Source organism: Oryctolagus cuniculus, chromosome X (assembly GCF_051225735.1).
Source record: "Oryctolagus cuniculus isolate XC-2025 breed Fujian yellow rabbit chromosome X, ASM5122573v1, whole genome shotgun sequence".
In the NCBI taxonomy this organism is placed as follows: Eukaryota; Metazoa; Chordata; class Mammalia; order Lagomorpha; family Leporidae; genus Oryctolagus; species Oryctolagus cuniculus.
Window position 1 is genome coordinate 65,447,203 of NC_142888.1, and position 19,424 is coordinate 65,466,626.

General features: G+C 42.5%; 1 protein-coding gene across 11 annotated transcripts in view; it reads right to left on the bottom strand.

Annotated features, from left to right (window-relative positions):
* The window catches only part of APOOL (apolipoprotein O like), a 95,700-nt gene that overhangs the window by 68,507 nt on the left and 7,769 nt on the right, over positions 1 to 19,424 (bottom strand). For 4 of the 11 annotated variants that reach the window (XM_070066383.2, XM_070066380.2, XM_089323982.1 and 1 more), the window contains exon 2: positions 4,580 to 4,679. The exons of the other annotated variants lie outside the window; for them this stretch is intronic. The gene's annotated coding sequence lies outside the window, so the exon portion shown is untranslated. The remainder of the gene's footprint in view (positions 1 to 4,579; positions 4,680 to 19,424) is intronic. 11 annotated transcript variants of the gene reach the window in all.

Here is a 19,424-nt window from a genome sequence, read left to right on the forward strand (position 1 = left end):
CGCAGCTCCGGCTGTTACAGCCAGTTGAGGAGTAAACAAGCGGATGGAAGACCTCTCTCTCTGCCTCTCCTTATCTCTCTGTGTAACTCTGACTTTCAAATAAATACATCTTTAAAACAATGTAAGTGTTTGCCACAGCAGTTAAGATATGGCTTGAGACATCCATATTCCATATTAGAGTCTCAGCTCCTCTGCTTGTGATCCCAGCTTTCCGCTAAGGCACACCTGTGGAGGCAACAGATGATAGCTCAAGTACTTGGGTCTCTGTAACCCATGTGGGAGACCCAGATGGAGTTCTGGACTCCTGTCTTTTGCCTGACCCCAGCTCTGGCTATTGCAGGCATCTGGGGAGTGAACTAGGGGATGGAAGCTCGCTCGCTCGCTCTCTCTCTCTCAAATAAAAAAAAAATGACTAAAAAAACTTAAATGCCATTGTTTGGTGCATAGCATGTGGTCTTTTCTTGAAAATGAAATATTAAGGAACACAAAGAGAAAGTGGTAACCAGTAGCACATCTCTAAACATGAAATAATCTGAAGACAAACATGCTGAGGAAATGAAACCTGTAGCCTAATATTAGTAAGGGGAGGGGTGCAGATAAATAATATTTGTTGAACACCTAAAATGCCTCAGAATATATTTTGTTAACAGTGCAGAAAGCATACATAATATTTTGAATGGAGTGGGCAAGTAGAATGATACAAGTCATCAGCAGTGACCTTTAGAAGGCAGAAAAACACTTGGAAAAGGGCTGCCTTTGATTTACTGAGTATGTCATACTGCCCACAAAACCAAGAAACTATATGTATTTCATTTCCTGTTTATGGGGAAAAGCAGTAAATGACACCAGAAACCTTTTCAAGACAGTACTTTCTAAGACTATTTCTGGGTTCAATATCCATTCAGGTTCACTATCTATATTTACATCTTCATGCAGATAAGTCCCAACATCTTACTATTGGAAAAGCTGAAAATCAAAAACAATGAGGGATGAAGATTCCACTCTCTGGTTTAAGAAGGATGAAGATTACATGCTACATGTGAGATAGAATTTTCATCAAAATTAAAACTCTAGCCCTTAAAAGGTTAATCTTAAGTTAGCCAGAACAAATAACCACCCAGTTCAGTGTGACTGTATTATTAATAAAACATTAATGCTTAAATATTTCAAATACCAAGTACTTTAATTAATAAATTATTATGGAATTCCTGAACATTCTTATCATTTAATAACTGTGATTTAATGATTACTAACACTTGAAAGTGTCAAAAATTTAGGTAAATAAAAATCTAAGAGGTAGGAAATTAAACATCAAAATATATATAGGGAGTAAAATTATTCATATAAATATGTTTTTAAATCTTCCAGAAATGGCACAACAGATTGGCATAACTCGACATAGTCAGTGTATGGTAATCAGGGTCAGACAAGTACTAAATGCTGTCAAAATCAGTAATTACATTTAAAAAAAAAAACATGCCTAATGGCCTCCTTTTACACACACATATAAATATGTAAACATCTGTGCTATATTTAGGAAAAAATATGGTGTATCTACCTTGTGGAGATAGGGAGAGGGATATTGAGTATTCTATTTACTTGAAAAGACAGTAACGTTCCACTTAAAGATGATTTTCAAACTTCTCAGTTTAGAAATAAAGATGATTTTCAAACTTGTCAGTTTACAATTCAGATGCTACAAAATAGAATTAAATATACTATACAGAAATGCTGAATTGATCTTTCTAAAATATTGGTTTGTTCTCTCAGCTCAATGGACCAACAGCCTTTATTCTACCTCCTTCCATACCTGACTCTAGCCAAATTAGTCTTCCTAGGCCCCAGACTTGTCAAGTACATTCCTCCCTCACTGCCTTCACTCATTCCATCTTCCCTGTTGCAATGCCTTCCCCTTCTCCTGTTTCTAACAGCTCCTGGTACCCAGAAGGTACCCCCTCAAATCACTGCAGAAATAACACCTAAGCTCTGCCTTTTACTGAAGGCCTAGCTCAAATCCTACTAGATCACTTAAAGCTGTGTATATGAATCAGTAGTTTTTATTTGTGTAAAGAACAAATCCAGTATTTAACAAAGGTACTTTAAAAAGTTCCTGGAAAAATAGAATTAAGAGATCAATTTATTTTGGTGCAAAACTTTTTTGAAATCGTATACATGAGGGGACCTTCAGAATGTTCATGGAAAATGTGTATATATTATGAAAAAAACTATGCATGCATTTCAAAACTTTTTAAAAGACTTACCTAATTTATTTGAAAGGTAGATTTACAGAGGGAGAAGAGAGACAGGGAAGCGGGTAAAGAGAGAGGGAAAGGGGGATGGGGAGACAATCAATCTTCCATCAGCTGATTCACTCCCTAAACGGCCACTGAGCCAGGGGCCTGGAACTCCACCCTTGTCTCCCACATGGGTGACAGGGCCCAAGCACTTGCGCCATCTTCCACTGCTTTCCTAGGGGCATTAGCAGGGAACTAGATCAGAAACAGAGCAGGCGGGACTTGAACCAGCAGCACTCTTAAGCAATACTGGCATTATAGGAGGCGGCTTATCCTGCTGTGCCACACTGGTGGTCCCTCAAAATCTTTTGACCTAAATAAATTTATCTTTTAATCTATTTTCCACCAATTTTTAAAGCATTTGCATATAATGTTATATTAGCATTTATCTTTTTAAAATGTATGCAGCCTATTTTTCTATTAACATGCAGATTCTTTCTGAAGAGTCTTATCTTTTTGTGTACTCAAAGGACTTACTAGGACTACAGACCTCAAAATTAAGTAATAAAATTGTCTACAGGTTTAAATCAGGTTACATACATACAGAATCTAGTAAATTATATTGTGTAACATTTATTGAAAACCTACTGCCAACCACTTACAGAGCAAACAACCAAATGTCCTTAAGCTAACCTGAGACTGTAAGATTAATTCAGCTGTCTTAACTTTCGCAAAATCTAATGGAAATTATAAACTATCTTTTCCAAAATGTACAGACTCTGAAAATTTCTTGCAGGATCCCAGACTCTCTGAAGTATTTGATGACCCAATCAATTTAGCCCCACCACAAAGGAAATTTATCACAAGTACATTTTATCCTGATACAGATATAAAATGCTCACAGGATTGTTCTAAAAACCAAGTATTATAGCAGTTGAAAAAGTTTAAAAATTGTAAAGTACTCAACAAACAAGAAAGCAGTATTCGCCTAACACATTTCCTCTCTATATTTCAACCTTCTGAAGATAAACAGAATAAGCCTGACTTTTTCGTACTGGAAATAGCACTGTTCTTTGGATATGTCATAACAAAATTTCTGGGTCAAAGTAATGTGATTATTACCACTATGTTATATCAAATAAATACTTTAAAACATTAATCTTTATCTAAATTGATAAAGCTTTAGCTAGAATGGTCAATAGTAGCTGGATTAATGAATTTCCTGGGGGAAAATATTCCTTTATATATTAATTGTTCAAATATTTTTAAAAGGCCTCATTTTGTGGAAGCCAAAAGATCCATTAGTAGAGGGGGTTGGAAAGGTGTAAAAACACGCTGTGGCAGAGCAGGTAAAGCCACTGCCTGCACTGCCGGGATCCATATGGGCACCAGTTCGAGTCCTGGCTGCTCCATTTCCATTCCAGCTCTCTGGTATTGCCTGGGAAAGCAGTAGAGGATGACCCAAGTCCTTGGGCCCCTGTACCCACATAGGAGACACCAAAGAAGCTCCTGGCTCCTGGCTTTGGGTCAGCCCAGCTCCAGGTGTTGTGGCCGTTTGGGGAGTAAACCAGTGGACAGAAGACCTCTTTCTGTCTCTGTCTCTGCCTCTGCCTCTATGTAACTCTGCCTTTCAAACAAATAAATAAGTCTTCTAAAAAAAAGTTTCCCTTTCGGTAAGGGACTAGTATTAGAGGAACTGTTCATGGGATGATCTCATCACCATAGGGCTATTTATAAATTCTAAAGCACTGCATTTGGGTAGTGAACAAAGGGAAGTTATAGTCTGCCACCTCCTGCTAAAGGAAAAAGTAGTACACCCATCTCTGATCACTTCCACTTTTTGTTTTCTTTTCATCTCTTTTATCTACTTTCTTATTCTTTTTATTTTATTTATTTTTTTTTTATTTTATTTATTTTTTTTTGACAGGCAGAGTGGACAGTGAGAGAGAGAGACAGAGAGAAAGGTCTTCCTTTTGCCATTGGTTCACCCTCCAATGGCCACCGCGGCCAGCGCGCTGCGGCTGGCGCACCGCGCTGATCCGATGGCAGGAGCCAGGAGCCAGGTGCTTTTCCTGGTCTCCCATGGGGTGCAGGGCCCAAGCACCTGGGCCATCCTCCACTGCACTCCCTGGGCACAGCAGAGAGCTGGCCTGGAAGAGGGACAACCGGGACAGAATCCGGCGCCCTAACCGGGACTAGAACCCGGTGTGCCGGCGCCGCTAGGCGGAGGATTAGCCTAGTGAGCCGCGGCACCGGCTTTACTTTCTTATTCTTTTGTACCAATTGTTTCTCAGTCCTTACTTCCTCTATTTCGTACTTTTTCTTCCTTCTCCCCAGTAGCCTACCTTATCAGCAGCAGAGGACCATGACCAGTGATATTCAATATTGTTCTTTCCAAGTGATTTCCTTCATCTAGACCCTATAACACCCAACGTGCAAATGTTCCTGAAGAAAACAAACACAATAGCATACCTATGCAACTCAAACATTAAAGTATGAAATGAGAAGAACAGAAATGGATCAATCATTGTTCCTGAATAAACTAATGATTATTAAACCTGACATAAAATGGTAAACACACACACACACACACACACACACACACACACACACAAAGAGAGACTGGTTTCAAAGTTTAAGGCTGTCTATCGGGCTAGTATCAGAATTTCAGCATCTGGGGCTGGTGTTCTGGCACAGCAGGTAAAGCCACTGCCTGTGACAATGGCATCCTATATGGGTACCAGTTCAGGTCCAAGCTGCTGCACTTCTGATTCAGCTCCCTGCTAATGGCCTGGGGTAAAGCACAGGAAGATGGCCCAAGTGTCTGGGCCCCTGCCATCCACGTTGGAGATCCAGATGAAGCTCCTGGCTCCTGGCTCCTGGCTTTTGGCTTCTGGTTTTGGCCTGGCCCAGCCCAGGCCATTTGGCCATTTGGGGAGTCAATCAGCAGATGGAAGATCTCCTTCTCCCCTCACCCCTCCCCTTGTAACTCTGCCTTTCAAAATAATTAAATAAATATTTTTAAAAAATAGAATTTCAGCCTCAGACTGTAAGAGGATCTTAAATATCTTCTGTTCCAACTACTCCTTTGATGCTAGAATATCTTTTAAAACATGCAAGTCTCCTCCCTGTCCTTCAATCTACACGTGGTTCCTTCAGTACCAGAAAAATTCTGTCTAGACATCATACCACTTTTCTTTACTGCTCTATGAAAAAGTTGTTCTGTAGAATGAACTGAAACACAGCCACATAATTTTCACTGGTCTTACGTCTACTCCTTTGTGTCACATAGAACAGGTCCATGAAAGCAAATCTTAATTCCCCTTTTCTGGCTGTACACCTGTGTCTCCTAGACTATTTTCCAAGGATAATAAAGTTTCTAATAAAAAGTACCACTAAACTCAACTTGTGCTCTAACAGAGATACCACTGTATTTTTTCAGGCTTCATTTTTGCAGCTACTGCCTAACAGCTATTTCTTGACAGCAACATTAAAATCTTACACAGGATGCCCTGTTTTAGAGTAGTCACCAGAGAGTCACAAACAGAGGATATGTATTTATCAGGGTGCTTATTTTCTTCAGAAAATAATGAGTGGGTGAATCATCTGTAAGAGAATAAACTATCATTAAATCTACTGAGAACAGCCAAGCCTATCAGCCTTGGTGTTATTTATTATACTGAGACATGAAAAGCTGATACTTGGCTGAAAGAGGAACAATTTTAAACCTGCCTATATTTTCTTACAAAAATCTTGAAAAAGATAGTGGAACTGAATAACAAATAATGCAACAGCCAGAATCAAACTACAAAAACATACGGTTACAATTTAAGCTTTCCATGTCAGCATTTCAGTCTACTTCAAGGGATTGCAGTGCTAAGATCTAAACTAAAGGACCTGTGCAAAAGCTATAGGAGTAAAACAGCCACCAAACTAGAAAGCCTCTAGCACTTGGGATTCTATTACGCGTTAATTTACACTCTTATCAGTTAGGTGTCCCTAGATCAATGAGAATGCTATGTTCATTCTCATAAATAAAATTCTCATACTTGAATTTTACTTCCTTCAATTTAGATTATTTTTAAAGAAACTTTTTGTAAGCATGAAAACTATTTCATGCTTCACAGGACAGTTTTTGAGTACACAATCTGAGCGATAACCTCTATATTAAGATTCCTAGCTCAGTGCTTCAATGATGAAGAAAGGATAACATTTTATACATAAAGGATATTGTAACCAAATAAATACAGTACATTCCACAGTTTTAAAGATTATTTATGTCATGAAAAATATCATGAATAACTACTCAGGAGTCTAAAAAAGAAATCAGAACAAGTCTAAGAAGAAATAAAGTGTAAATAAACATTCTATTTAATAAAAAATTAATATCATACAACAGATTTCTGTTCTACTTGCTTGATATATTCCCTGTCATGAGTAGTGGGTTATGTCCACCGACACGAAGGTTGTGAGGCTTAAAATAAGATCTGAAGATCAGAAGAAATACTATACTAGCTTCTGAGACTAAAAAGATTCTTCTACAACAGAGTTAACAGCAGCAGCTAGCAATTATTGGATATCCGAAACAGCCCAAGCATAGTATTGTGCACATAATGTATTATCTACAGTATTCCCTAGTATTCATATAAAACCCTGTCGCTCCCCCTCTTCGTGGAGGAACGACACTAAACCCTGCCTAGGCTTCATATCCGAGTCACGGCACCATTATGTCGCTCCCCCTCTTCGTGGAGGAACGACACAGGACCCTGCGCTGTTCTTTCGTCTGCTCGGCCCTCCCCGGGTTTGCTGCTGGTTCTTCCCGGGTTGGCTACTATCCCTTCCACCTCCGTGGAAGGGCAGTTCCCCCTGGCCACATTCCCCACTTCCGCAGGGGAGCGGCACACCGCCGGCCGGTTCTCTCAGGGGCTGCACGGGTTCCCTTAGATGTTCCCCATAGATGTTCCTCGTGCATGCCGTCTCTCTCCTCCTTTATAGTCCTCCTCCGCCAATCCCAACTCGGCTGCCCACACGCCGAGTACGCTGCTCTCCAATCAGGAGCAAGTCCTACAGTTAATTGGTTGAACTGGAGGCAGCTGTGCGGAAGCTGTTTACTTCTCTCCCAGCGCCATATTGTGGGAGAGCAGATGCATAGAATAAGTCTTAATTCCAGTAACTTAGTCTAGTCCGGTTGCTCCCCACAAAACCCTGCAGAAAAAATGTGCTATTCTTATTCTAATCATTAGGATAAATACTAAGGTTTAGATAGGTTAAGTGATCTGCCCAAAGTGATACAGCAGGAAATCTCTTGCATGAGTTCAAGAAAACATATATATGATTATTCATAACAGTACTACTTATAGCATAAAAAAAATGCCAGAGGAAATGATCCTACTATCCATTGAGAGACTGGAATAATAAATGTTTTATCTTCATGCAACGCAATACTAGGAAACAGTGAAAATGAAATGACCTAGAGGTCTACATATAAATATGTATGAAAATCACAAAAAATGCTAATGGAAAAAACAAGTTACAGAGGAATATATACAGCATAAATTAAATTTACATAAAACTTAAAAGCATACAAAACAATAGTATATAAGATTTAGAACTATATGCATGCATAGTAAAAAAAATCTAAAAACATGCATAGGGGCCGGCGCCATGGCTCACTTGGTTAATCCTCTGCCTGCGGCGCTGGCATCCCATATGGGCACCGGTTCTAGTCCCAGTTGCTCCTCTTCCAGTCCAGCTCTCTGCTGTGGCCCAGGAGGACAGTGGAGGATGGCCCAAGTGCTTGGGCCCTTGCGCCTGCATGGGAGACCAGGAGGAAGCACCTGGCTCCTGGCTTCGGATCGGCGCAGCGCCGGCCATGGTGGCCATTTGCGGAATGAACCAAAGGAAGGAAGACCTTTCTCTCTGTCTCTCTCTCTCACTGTCTATAACTCTACCTATCAAATAAATTAAAAAGAAATAAAAAAATAAAAACATACATAGCCATGTTAAATACAAAGGAGAGTACCTAAATGCAATCTGGGCTGGAAGAGTACAGCAAGGTTTAATTGCAATTGAAGTGTGTATTTTTAGCACGTTTTTGTATGTCTGCACTATTTTACATGTAGTTTTAAAATCACAAACCATGTTGGGATTTGTTTCCATGGCCTTCAAGATAAATTTCTAACTTTTTTTTGACATGCAGAGTTAGACAGTGAGAGAGAGAGAAAGGTCTTCCTTCTGTTGGTTCACCCCCCAAATGGCCGCTACTGCCGGCACGCTGCACTGATCCAAAGTCAGGAGCCAGCTGCTTTCCTCCTGGTCTCCCATGCGGGTGCAGGGCCCAAGGACCTGGACCATCCTCCACTGCCCTCCCGGGCCACAGCAGAGAGCTGGACTGGAAGAGGAGCAACCGGGACAGAATCCGGCGCCCCAACCGGGACTAGAACCCGGGGTGCCGGCGCCGCAGGCGGAGGATTAGCTTAGTGAACTGCAGTGCCAGCCTGATAAATTTCTAACTTATCTTTGCATTCAAATACCCTACCTTCTTGCCTTTTCTAATGTAATCTTTTCTTCTATAAGTATGCCCAAATTAATCTTTCTGATTTATCCAGTCTAACTGCCTTTAGGTCCTGAAAAAAATAACAATTTTTTCAACTCAAAGCTACTGCTGGTAAGCCAACTTCTTCATTCCTAATAATCCAAATATCAGTATAAAAGGTCTAAGAGGGCAAAAAAGGATTATATTATATAGGTAATTTTATACTTGAATTGCAAAAGATTTATTATACATTTACATATTATAGTATCTAAATACATGCTATCTTACAATGTCATCCATTTCAAAAGGATATGCCCTCTTTGACAAAAAACTCTAAGATCCTTTAGAGCAGAAACTATGTCACAGAATTTGTGTGCAATCTTTCTGTACTCATGCATAATCAACATTTTTAAGCTGTTGAACAGAATTTGAGGCATTATATACACCAAGAATCCTTAGATAATTCAGTCTTAATGCAATACATAATTTTCATATAGAAGCTACTAACAGAGATAGCCAATATGGGAAAAATCAAACAACCTATCTTGAAACAGTGTTAAAGATATAATCCTAAAATATTAACTGCATGTCACAACTTAAAAATAAAGAGGCTGTAGAGCAAATGTGATGATATAAAATAAAGAATAAATCATAACAGAAGATTTCCTTTACCAGTATAAATCAGAGATGTCAGTATTAGGAATTATTTTTTATTTAAAAATAAGAAGCCTTATAAATAAATAAAAACCTAAAAGAGAAAAGAAGCCCGTGCCTGCACTGTGGTGCAGTTAATCTTCCACCTGCGGCACTGGCATCCTATATGAACACTGGTTCTAGTCCCAGCTGCTCTTCTTCCAATCCAGCTCTCTGCTGTGGTCTGGGAAAGCAGTAGAAGATGGCCCAAGTGCTTGGGCCCCGACACCCACTTGGGAGACTAGAGGAAGCTCCTGGCTCCTGGCTTCAGATTGGCACAGCTCCAGCCATTGCGGCCATTTGGGGAGTGAACCAGCAGACGGAAGACCTTTCTCTCTGTCTCTACCTCTCACTGTCTGTAATTCTGACTCTCAAATAAATAAATAAAATCTTTAAAAAAAAAAAGAAAAGAAGCCTTAAATGTTCAAAAGAAGAGTTATTATTTAGCGATTCAAAGCTACAAGGAGTATTCTCCTTCATATACATTATCTAGCTTGTATAGTTTCTAAGAACACTGTAATTCTCACCTCTATTCATTCTTAAGCATCATTGTGGATGTTTTCTAGACTTTTCTCTTTATGTTTCAGGAGTTTGAAAATGATGTGTATAGAGAGTGGAACATGTATGTGTGTGGTTTTTAGCCTAAGTGGCCTTGCTTTACAAGTATTACCCTGTCTCCTATCACAGAGAAGCCTGGAGCAAACAGCGGTTTCATTTGAGGGATTTTCCTCCAGGAAAAAGGGAAACTGCAGTGGGTCTGATTTCTGTTGCAGACACATGAAGCCTTCGCCCCAGGACTCCCAAACTCTTCACCAAAGCTGAGCGCAGCTGACCTTGCTACCAGCAACTCCATTACAACATCTGCCACCTCCACCTCAATCTCCAGTGATTAATCATAGTATATCCTGTTAATGTGTTGTTGATTCAGTGTACTAGTATTCTGTATTTATGTTCATCCCATAATGTGAATATTAATCCAGCTGATGGTGTGCCTTAAATCTCATAGGCTTTTTTCATTCTTTTAAATTCTTTTTTTTTTTTTTTTGGACAGGCAGAGTGGACAGTGAGATAGACAGAGAGAAAGGTCTTCCTTTTGCTGTTGGTTCACCCTCCAATGGCCGCCACGGCTGGTGCGCTGCGGCCAGCGCACCACATTGATCCAAAGGCAGGAGCCAGGTGCTTCTCCTGGTCTCCCATGGGGTGCAGGGCCCAAGCACTTGGGCCATCCTCCACTGCCTTCCTGGGCCACAGCAGAGAGCTGGCCTGGAAGAGGGGCAACCGGGAAAGAATCCGGCGCCCTGACCGGGACTAGAACCCGGTGTGCTGGCGCTGCTAGGTGGAGGATTAGCCTAATGAGCCACGGTGCTGGCCTCATTCTTTTAAATTCTTACTTCCTTTCTCTCTTCTAATTGGACAGTTTCATAAGCTTTAACTTTGTTCAGATTTGCTTTGTCTACTTGATAGAATCTGTTGTTAAAGCTCTCTAGTACATTTCTCATTTCATTTCCCATTCACTATATTGTTCAGTTCTAGAATTTCTGTTTGGTCCTTTTTTAAAAACATGCATTTATTTGAGAGGCAGAGAGACAGACAGAGAGTTCCCATCTGTTGATCCATTCCCCCAAATGCTCACGACCAACAGGCCCAATCTGGGTCTCTCATGTGGGTAGCAGGAACCCAAGTACTTTGAGCCATCACCTTCTGCCTCCCTGGGCACACCTTAGCAGGAAGCTGGAGAAAGAAGCAAAGCCGGGACTTGAACTCAGGTACCCCTACCTGAGATGCAAGTATCCCAAGCAGTGTCTTAATCTCTACATTCGCCATGTTGGATAATGTCTCTTTGTTGAACTTATCATTTTGTTCACTTACTGTTTTCTCGAGTTGAGTTGTCTACTTTCTCCTGTATCTTTCTAAACTTTCTTAAAATAATTATTTTGAAACCAACTGAAAGTACATGCTGGGCCAGCGCCGCGGCTCACTAGGCTAATATTCTGCCTTGCGGCGCCGGCACACCGGGTTCTAGTCCCAGTCGGGGCGCCGGATTCTGTCCCGGTTGCCCCTCTTCCAGGCCAGCTCTCTGCTGTGGCCAGGGAGTGCAGTGGAGGATGGCCCAAGTGCTTGGGCCCTGCACCCCATGGGAGACCAGGATAAGTACCTGGCTCCTGCCATCAGATCAGCGCAGTGTGCCGGCCAGCCGCAGCGTGCCGTCCTTGGCGGCCATTGGAGGGTGAACCAACGGCAAAGGAAGACCTTTCTCTCTGTCTCTCTCTCACTGTCCACTCTGCCTGTCAAAAAAAAAAAAAAAAGAAAGTACATGCTGTCTATAAGAAACCCACTCTAAATATAAAGATGGAGAAGGATTAAAGTAAAGGGATAGGTATATACATTTGACATAGTGGTTAAAGACACTGATTGGGATGCACATCTCCCATAAGGGAGTGCTGGATTCAAGTCTGATTTCAGCTTCCCACTATCTGCACACAGGGAGGCAGCAAGTAATAGCTTAAATACTTCTTTCCCTGCCATCCATGCAGCAGACCCCAACTGAGTTCTTACCTACTCACTTTGGTCTGATCCATCCCCAGATCTTGCAAGTATTTTGGGGAGTGAACCAGCAGACATGAAATACCTCTCCCTCTCTGCCTTTCAAATAAAATAAAATAAATGATAATTTTTAAATAAATAGAAAAAGAAAAGATAATTATTTTGAATTTTCAGGTAACTCCTAAATCTCTATTTCTTCCAGGTTACTTATTGGATAGTTTTGATATTCCTTTGGTGGTATTGTATTTCCATGTATGTGTGTGTCTGTGTACATGTACACATATTTCTGGTGGCCTCGTGTTGATGGGAGTGCATTTGAGGGAAGAGTAACCTTTTCTAGTCTTTTCATACTGGATTTAGTGGGTAAAGATTTTCACCTTTGGATAGCTGCAAGAGCACTAGCTAAGTGGGGCATAGGGTCTAGAGTCCTGGGAAGGGTACAGTGGCGTGGTCTTTGTGCAGTATCATAAGCTGAAGCCAATGTTGTCAAAGATCAGAGGAGTCATTGGAAGCCATTTCTGCAGTTGTCTGCAGTGGCTCTATTAGCCAAGGCTATTTGGAGTCCTTGGTTCTGCTAGCTGTTTGATTCCTCTTGTTCTCTTTTTCTCCCATGAGGGGATGTTTTAGCCAAGGTGATCTCTCTTGGCACCAGTTATAGCATGCTGGCACTCACATAGCTACAGCAGTGCTGGGATTGGGGCACAGTTGATTGCTCACTGGCACTGTGGTTTGAATGTTGCTGTCCCAAATTCATAGGGTGAAACGTAATACCCAATATATGTTTATTAAAAGAGGTGTAGCTTTTCTGAAACATATTAGGCCATCAGGACTCCACCATCATGAATGGAATCAGTGCCTCTGTAATAGTTAAAAGTAGCATTTACACTCCTTCTTCCATGTGAGAACATGACAAGACACCATCTTTGAAGAAGCAAGCAAACCCTACCAGATACCAAACCTGCTGGCACTTGGCCTTGGACTTTCCAGCCTCCATAAACTGTAAGCAATATAGCTCTATTGCTCATAAATTACTCAGCCTAAGACATTTTGTTATAGCTGCCCAAATGGACTAAAACAGTAGTGGTGGTGCCAGTGGTTATGGCACAGGTATTCAGAGCAATAGCAAATCTGGGGATCTGTGGTTAGGGGTGCATGAAACTGCCACAGATACACAGATACAGATACATTTCCTGTGGCAGTAGCCCTAATGAATAAGAAATGGACTTGCGTAGATTGTCTACAGAGTGTAGGGCCAGGAGTCTGGGGCATATCATGATGATTTTGCTTTCAGGAGATGGAATATAAAACTAGCACAGATGCAGCAATGACAGCCTAGCAGAGAACGAGGCTCCAGTGATGAGATGCAACTTATAGCCACAGGGATAGCAAAATGTAGTCACAACTGAGGGAATGCAGAACACAGCAATGATAGTGCACTGTTCACTATAACTTGAGCCCCAAGATACAGGGTCTACAGCAGTGGCAGTGCCACCCCAGTGATAGCAAGTCAAAGTCCTGGTTCAAGACCCAGAAGGCAGGGAATAGAGTAGTAGCAGCAGTGTGTCCTCAGTAATGAGATATGAAGACTCTGATTCAGGACCTGAGGCAGGGTCCAAAAAGATGGCAGTGGTGGCAGTCGGTGATGGCATGACCAATCAAAACACTAACTCAGAGATATTAACTAGTTGGCAGAATATAACTCTCTAGCACTAGTTCCCCAGCAGAAGCATTAACTATATATGAAAGTAATATCATAAGAACTAAGGAAATCAGGTGAGAGATTACACAGCCCTTGAGCATAGCACAGAATTAAGAAAAGATGCATTGAAGAGGGCAGGAAAGACAACTTTTCATTACCTATGTTACTCTTCCCCCACCCCCAGGCAGCATGTCATAGACAGAAATCGCTTCTATGTGGGAGATGGAAGGAAGTCAGCACCAGATTTTGCCTATGATACCAGTACCAGTCTGCCTCTGTAAAGCTAAGTGCTGTGCAAACCCCCATGCCCCAGACTCCAGGTACACCCCGTGTCAGGCTGAATGCTGCAGCCCCAGGCTTCAGGCCTGTGCTGCAGACTCAGTCTCCAGGCAGCTCCGCTGTCAGGCTGATCTCAATGGCCTTAGGCTCTGGACTGCCCTCAGGGTCAGGCCAGCTCCAGCAGCCACAGATTTCATGATACCTCCTAGCACCAGGTTTGGCCCTCATGGCAACAGGTTTCAGGCCTACAACAGCAGCAGGCTAACTATTGTAGACCTAGTCATTAGGTTGGCCCCTGTGGATATAGGTTCCAGATACACCCAGCACCAAACCAGTCCTTTTAGCCCCAGTCTCTAAGTCAGTAACTGAGCCTCCAAGCATACCCTAGCATCAGGAAGGACCCAGAAGACCCAAGTTCTAGACCTTCTCGTGTAGACTCTGTCGTCAGGTTTCCTCTGTTGCCCAACTGATACCTGCGGCCCTGGGTTTCAAGTCCGATGCATTACCAGGGAAGCCCACAGAATTAGGGTACAGTTCCATCCCAGGGTAGGCCAGCCTCAATGACTTTAGGCTAGAGACCACTCCCAACACCTAGTGGGTTCCCACAGCAACAGGTTCACTCTAGCATCAGGCTGGCCCCCATGGACCCAGCCACCAGGCCAGCTCCCCACCAATCCCCCCCAACCCTAGGCATAAATAGGATCTACACTTACCCAGCACCATCTAGCAGCTGTAGTCCCAGGTTTCTGGTCCACTCCAGTGTCATGAGCATTCCCAGTATCAAATACCAGACAAGTTCTCAGATAAAGGCTCCCAGCCGGCGCTGCAGCTCACTAGGCTAATCCTCCGCCTTGCGGCGCCAGCACACCGGGTTCTAGTCCCAGTCGCGGAGCCGGATCCTGTCCCGGTTGCCCCTCTTCCAGGCCAGCTCTCTGCTGTGGCCAGGTAGTACAGTGGAGGATGGCCCAAGTGCTTGGGCCCTGCACCCCATGGGAGACCAGGATAAGTACCTGGCTCCTGCCATTGGATCAGCGTGGTACGCTGGCCGTGGCGGCCATTGGAGGGTGAACCAACGGCAAAGGAAGACCTTTCTCCCTGTCTCTCTCTCTCACTGTCCACTCTGCCTGTCAAAAAAAAAAAAAAGATATAGGCTCCAGACCTGGATGGTGCTAAGCAGGTCTCCATGACCAAACCCTCCAGGCCAGCCCCTGTGGCCCTAGGCTCCAGCAAATCTAGGATCTGAGCTTATACAAGTAGACCTCAGCACTGGACCAACTCCCATGCATACAGGCTCTAGAACTGTCCCCTGGTACCCAGGTTCCAGCCTAGTCCCCAGTGCCCCAAAACCCAGACCAGCCCTTGCAGACATAGCCTTTAAGACCAGCACCTATGCACCAGGCTCCAACTAGCACCAGCAGCTCCAGGCTACATGCAGTTCCCATGGCTCCAGGATCTAGGCCATCTGCAGTGGTTCTAGGCAACAGACTAGGTTCCATGATTCTAAGCTCCAAACCAATCCCTGTAGAACCAAGCTGCAGGCCAGCCTCAGGTTGTAGGCCAATCCTCATGGTCCCATGGTACAGGGGACAGAGTCCAGACCTGCTGCAACAGACCCACGATCAGTCTCACTGTAGAAGACCCGGGTCTCAGGCTACATACATACTGTGGAACTGAGGATGCAAGACAAGACCAATCCTCAGCACTCGGGCTCCAAGACCACCCCAGTAGTCTCAGGTACGAGGCACACACTAATGCCGGGCTAGCTCCTGTGGACTCATGCTCCAGAACCATCGCAGTAGACCCAGGTATCAGGTTCCAAATAAACAATCTAGCATTTTACCTCAAGGAACTAGAAAAAACAATAAACTTAAGCCCAAAGTTAACAGAAGGCAGACAATGAAAAAGATATGAACAAAAATAAATAAAAACAGACTACAAAAACAATTTAAAAGATCAATGAAACTAAGAATTAGGGGCTGACATTGTGGCTCAGGGGTTAAGCCACCACCTTTGATGCCAACATCCCATATGAGCAAGTTTAAGTTCTGGCTCCTCCACTTTTTCTTTTTTTTAAGCTTTTATTTAATGAATGCAAATTTCATAGGTACAACTTTAGGAATATAGTGGTTCTTCTCCCCATTCACACCCTCCCATCCCACTCCCTCCCCACCTCCTACTCCCTCTCCCATCTCATTCTTCATTAAGATTCATTTTTAATTAACTTTATACACAGAAGACCAACTCTAACTAAAGATTTCAATAGTTTGCATGCACATGCACACGCACACACACACACCGTATAAAGTACTGTTTGAGAACAAGTTTTGCAGTTAATTCTCATAGTACAACTCATTAAGGACAGAGGTCCTACATAGGGATAAAGTGCACAGTGACTTCTGTTGTTAATTTAACAATTAACACTCTTATTTATGACATCAGTGATCACCTGAGGCTCTTACCATGCGCTGCCAAGGCTATGGAAGCCTTTTGTGACCACAAACTCTGTCAGTATTTAGACAAGGCCATAAGCAAAGTGGAAGTTCTCTCCTCTCTTCAGAGAAAAGTACATCCTTCTTTGATGGCCCCTTCTTCCCAATGGGGTCTCCCTCACAGAGATCCTTCATGTAGAATATTTTTTTTTGCCACAGTGTATTGGCTTTTCAGCTACCTGCTAATGCACCTGGGAAGGCAGTGGAAGATGTCCCAAATACTTGGGCCCCTGCTCCCACGTGGGGAGACCTGGCTTCAGCAGGGGTTGTAGCCATCTGGGGAGTGAACATGCAGACTAAAGATCTCTTTCTCTGCCTCTCCCTATCTCTCTGTAACTCTTTCAAATAAACAAATAAATAAAAGGAAAGAAAACTGAGCTGGCTTTTTGAAAAGATGAGCAAAACTGACAAACTTTTAGCTAGACTAGGTAATAAATAAGACTCAAATACAATGAGAAATGAAATTAGACACATTACAACCAATACCACAGAAACACAAAATATCATGAGATTATGAGAGACAGGCAGGTGGTGAAGCAGTTAGACCCCATTTGGACATCCACAGCCCATATCTAAATCCCTGATTCAAATCTTGGCTCTTCCACTTCCCCTTTTAGCTTCCTGCTAATGTATACCCTTGAAGGCAACAGGTGAGTTCCTGCAACCCAACTGGGAAACCCAGACTGAGTTTCAGGCTCCTGTCTTCAGTTGTTGCAGACATTTGAGGAGTGAACCAGCAGACGGATGACTGAGCACTCTTTCTTGCACTCCTCCTTGCGCTCTCTCACTCTCTCTCTCCCTCTTTTTCTCTGTGTCTCTTTCCCTACCTTTCCGAAAATATGAAATAACAAAAAAATTTTAAAAGAGACTACTGTGAATAATTATACGCTAACAAAATGGATAACCTAGAAGAAATGGATTAATGCCCCTAGACACATACAACCTACTAAAACAGAATTCTAAAGAACAGAAAACCTGAATGTATCAATGAGTAAGGAAACTGAACTGGTAAGAAAAAGACTCCTATCAAAGAAAAGCCCAGGGCCGACGCTGTGGCTCACTTGGCTAATCCTCCACCTGCAGCGCTGCCACCCCAGGTTCTAGTCCCGGTTGGGGCGCCAGATTCTGTCCCGGTGGCTCCTCTTCCAGTCCAGCTCTCTGCTGTGGCCCGGGAGGGCAGTGGAGGATGGCCCAAGTGCTTGGGCCCTGCACCAGCATGGGAGACCAGGAGGAAGCATCTGGCTCCTGGCTTCTGATCAGTGCAGCACCGGCTGTAGCGGCCATTTGGGGGTGAACCAACAGAAGGAAGACCTTTCTCTCTGTCTCTCTCTCTCACTGTCTAACTCTGCCTGTCAAAAAAAAAAAAAAAAAGCCCAGGACTTTATGACTTTAGCACTGAATTCCAGTAAGCATTTAAAAAACTAATACCAATCTTTCTCAAACTCTTCTCAAAAAATTGAAGACACAATACTTCCAGACTCATTTTACAAGCAAGCATTACACTGATACCAAAGTTACATGAGAACACAATAAGAAAAGAAAATTATAGGCTAATATACCTGATGAACATAGAAGCAAAAATTCTCAACAAAATACTAGCAAATTCAATTCAACAGCTCAGTTGGTTAAAAGGGTCATTCTCCATGATTAAGTGAGGTATCCTAGGGACACAATGATGATTTAACATACACAAATCAATAAAAATGCTATAACCACATTAACAGAAAAAAAGACAAAAATCATATGACCATTTTAGTAACATGCGACAATTTCAACATCCCCTCATGGCAATAACTCTAAATAAATTAGGTATACAAAATGTACCTTAACACAATGAAGAAAAAAACAATCCCAATTTGTGCATGGAATCACAAAAGGTGCTTAATAGGCAAAGTAATCTTAAGAAAGAAAGTAATCTTAGGAAAGAGGAAGGAAGGGAGGGAGAGAATAATTATCAGCCTCTTATTTTAAATTATATACAAAATTTAACACAGAATGGATCAGGGACTCAACATATTAACACTGAAAACCATAAAACTCCTGGAAGAAAACAAGAGAGAAAATGCATCCTTTATACTGGGCTAGGCAAAGATTTTATGGATACGATACCAGAAGTGCAAGCCAAAAAAAAAAAAAAAAAAAAAGTAAAAATAAGTAAGTGGAACATCAAACTAAAAAGCTTCGGCTCAGTAAAGGAGATAATCAATAAAAAAGGAAACCTGTGGAATAGCAAAAAAAAAAGTTTACAAACCATTTATCTGGTAAGGTGTTAATATCCAAAATATATAATGAACACATGCAAAAGAAAAGAGGGAAAAAAAACCTAGCAAGCCAATTAAAATATGGACAAAGGATCTAAAAAGGCATTTTTTTAAAGAAGATATAAAAATGGTGGAGTCCTCCAAGATGGCAAAATAGAGAGGGAGCGCACTGATAGTCTGGGAAAAGATAGTTTAATAAAAGTGGAGATACTGTAGTTTCAGGGAAGAGTTAGGGGAAAAAAATGCAGAGGAAACTCTTCCGGAACTAGTGGGACATGGGGACATGGTGGACCTACGTGGAGGGCACGGGCGCCCACGGCTCGGGACCCCAGCTGCTGAGTCTACGCACCAGCGTTGGAAAGGGACACTAACCCACTGTTGGTGGGAATGCAAACTGGTAAAGTCACTATGGAAGTCAGTTTGGAGATTCCTCAGAAACCTGAATATAACCCTACCACCTGCAGAGCCAACATCCCATATGGGCGCCAGTTCCAGTCCCAACTGTTCCATTTCTGATCCAGCTCCCAGCTAATGTGCCAGGGAAAGCAGCAGAAGACGGCCCAAGTCCTTGAAATCCTGGCTCCACTTCCAATACTAGCTTCCTGCTATGAGAAGCAGCAGATAATGGCAGATAATGGCTCAAGTACTCGGGTCCCTGCCACTCATCTGTGAGACTCACACTGAGATTCA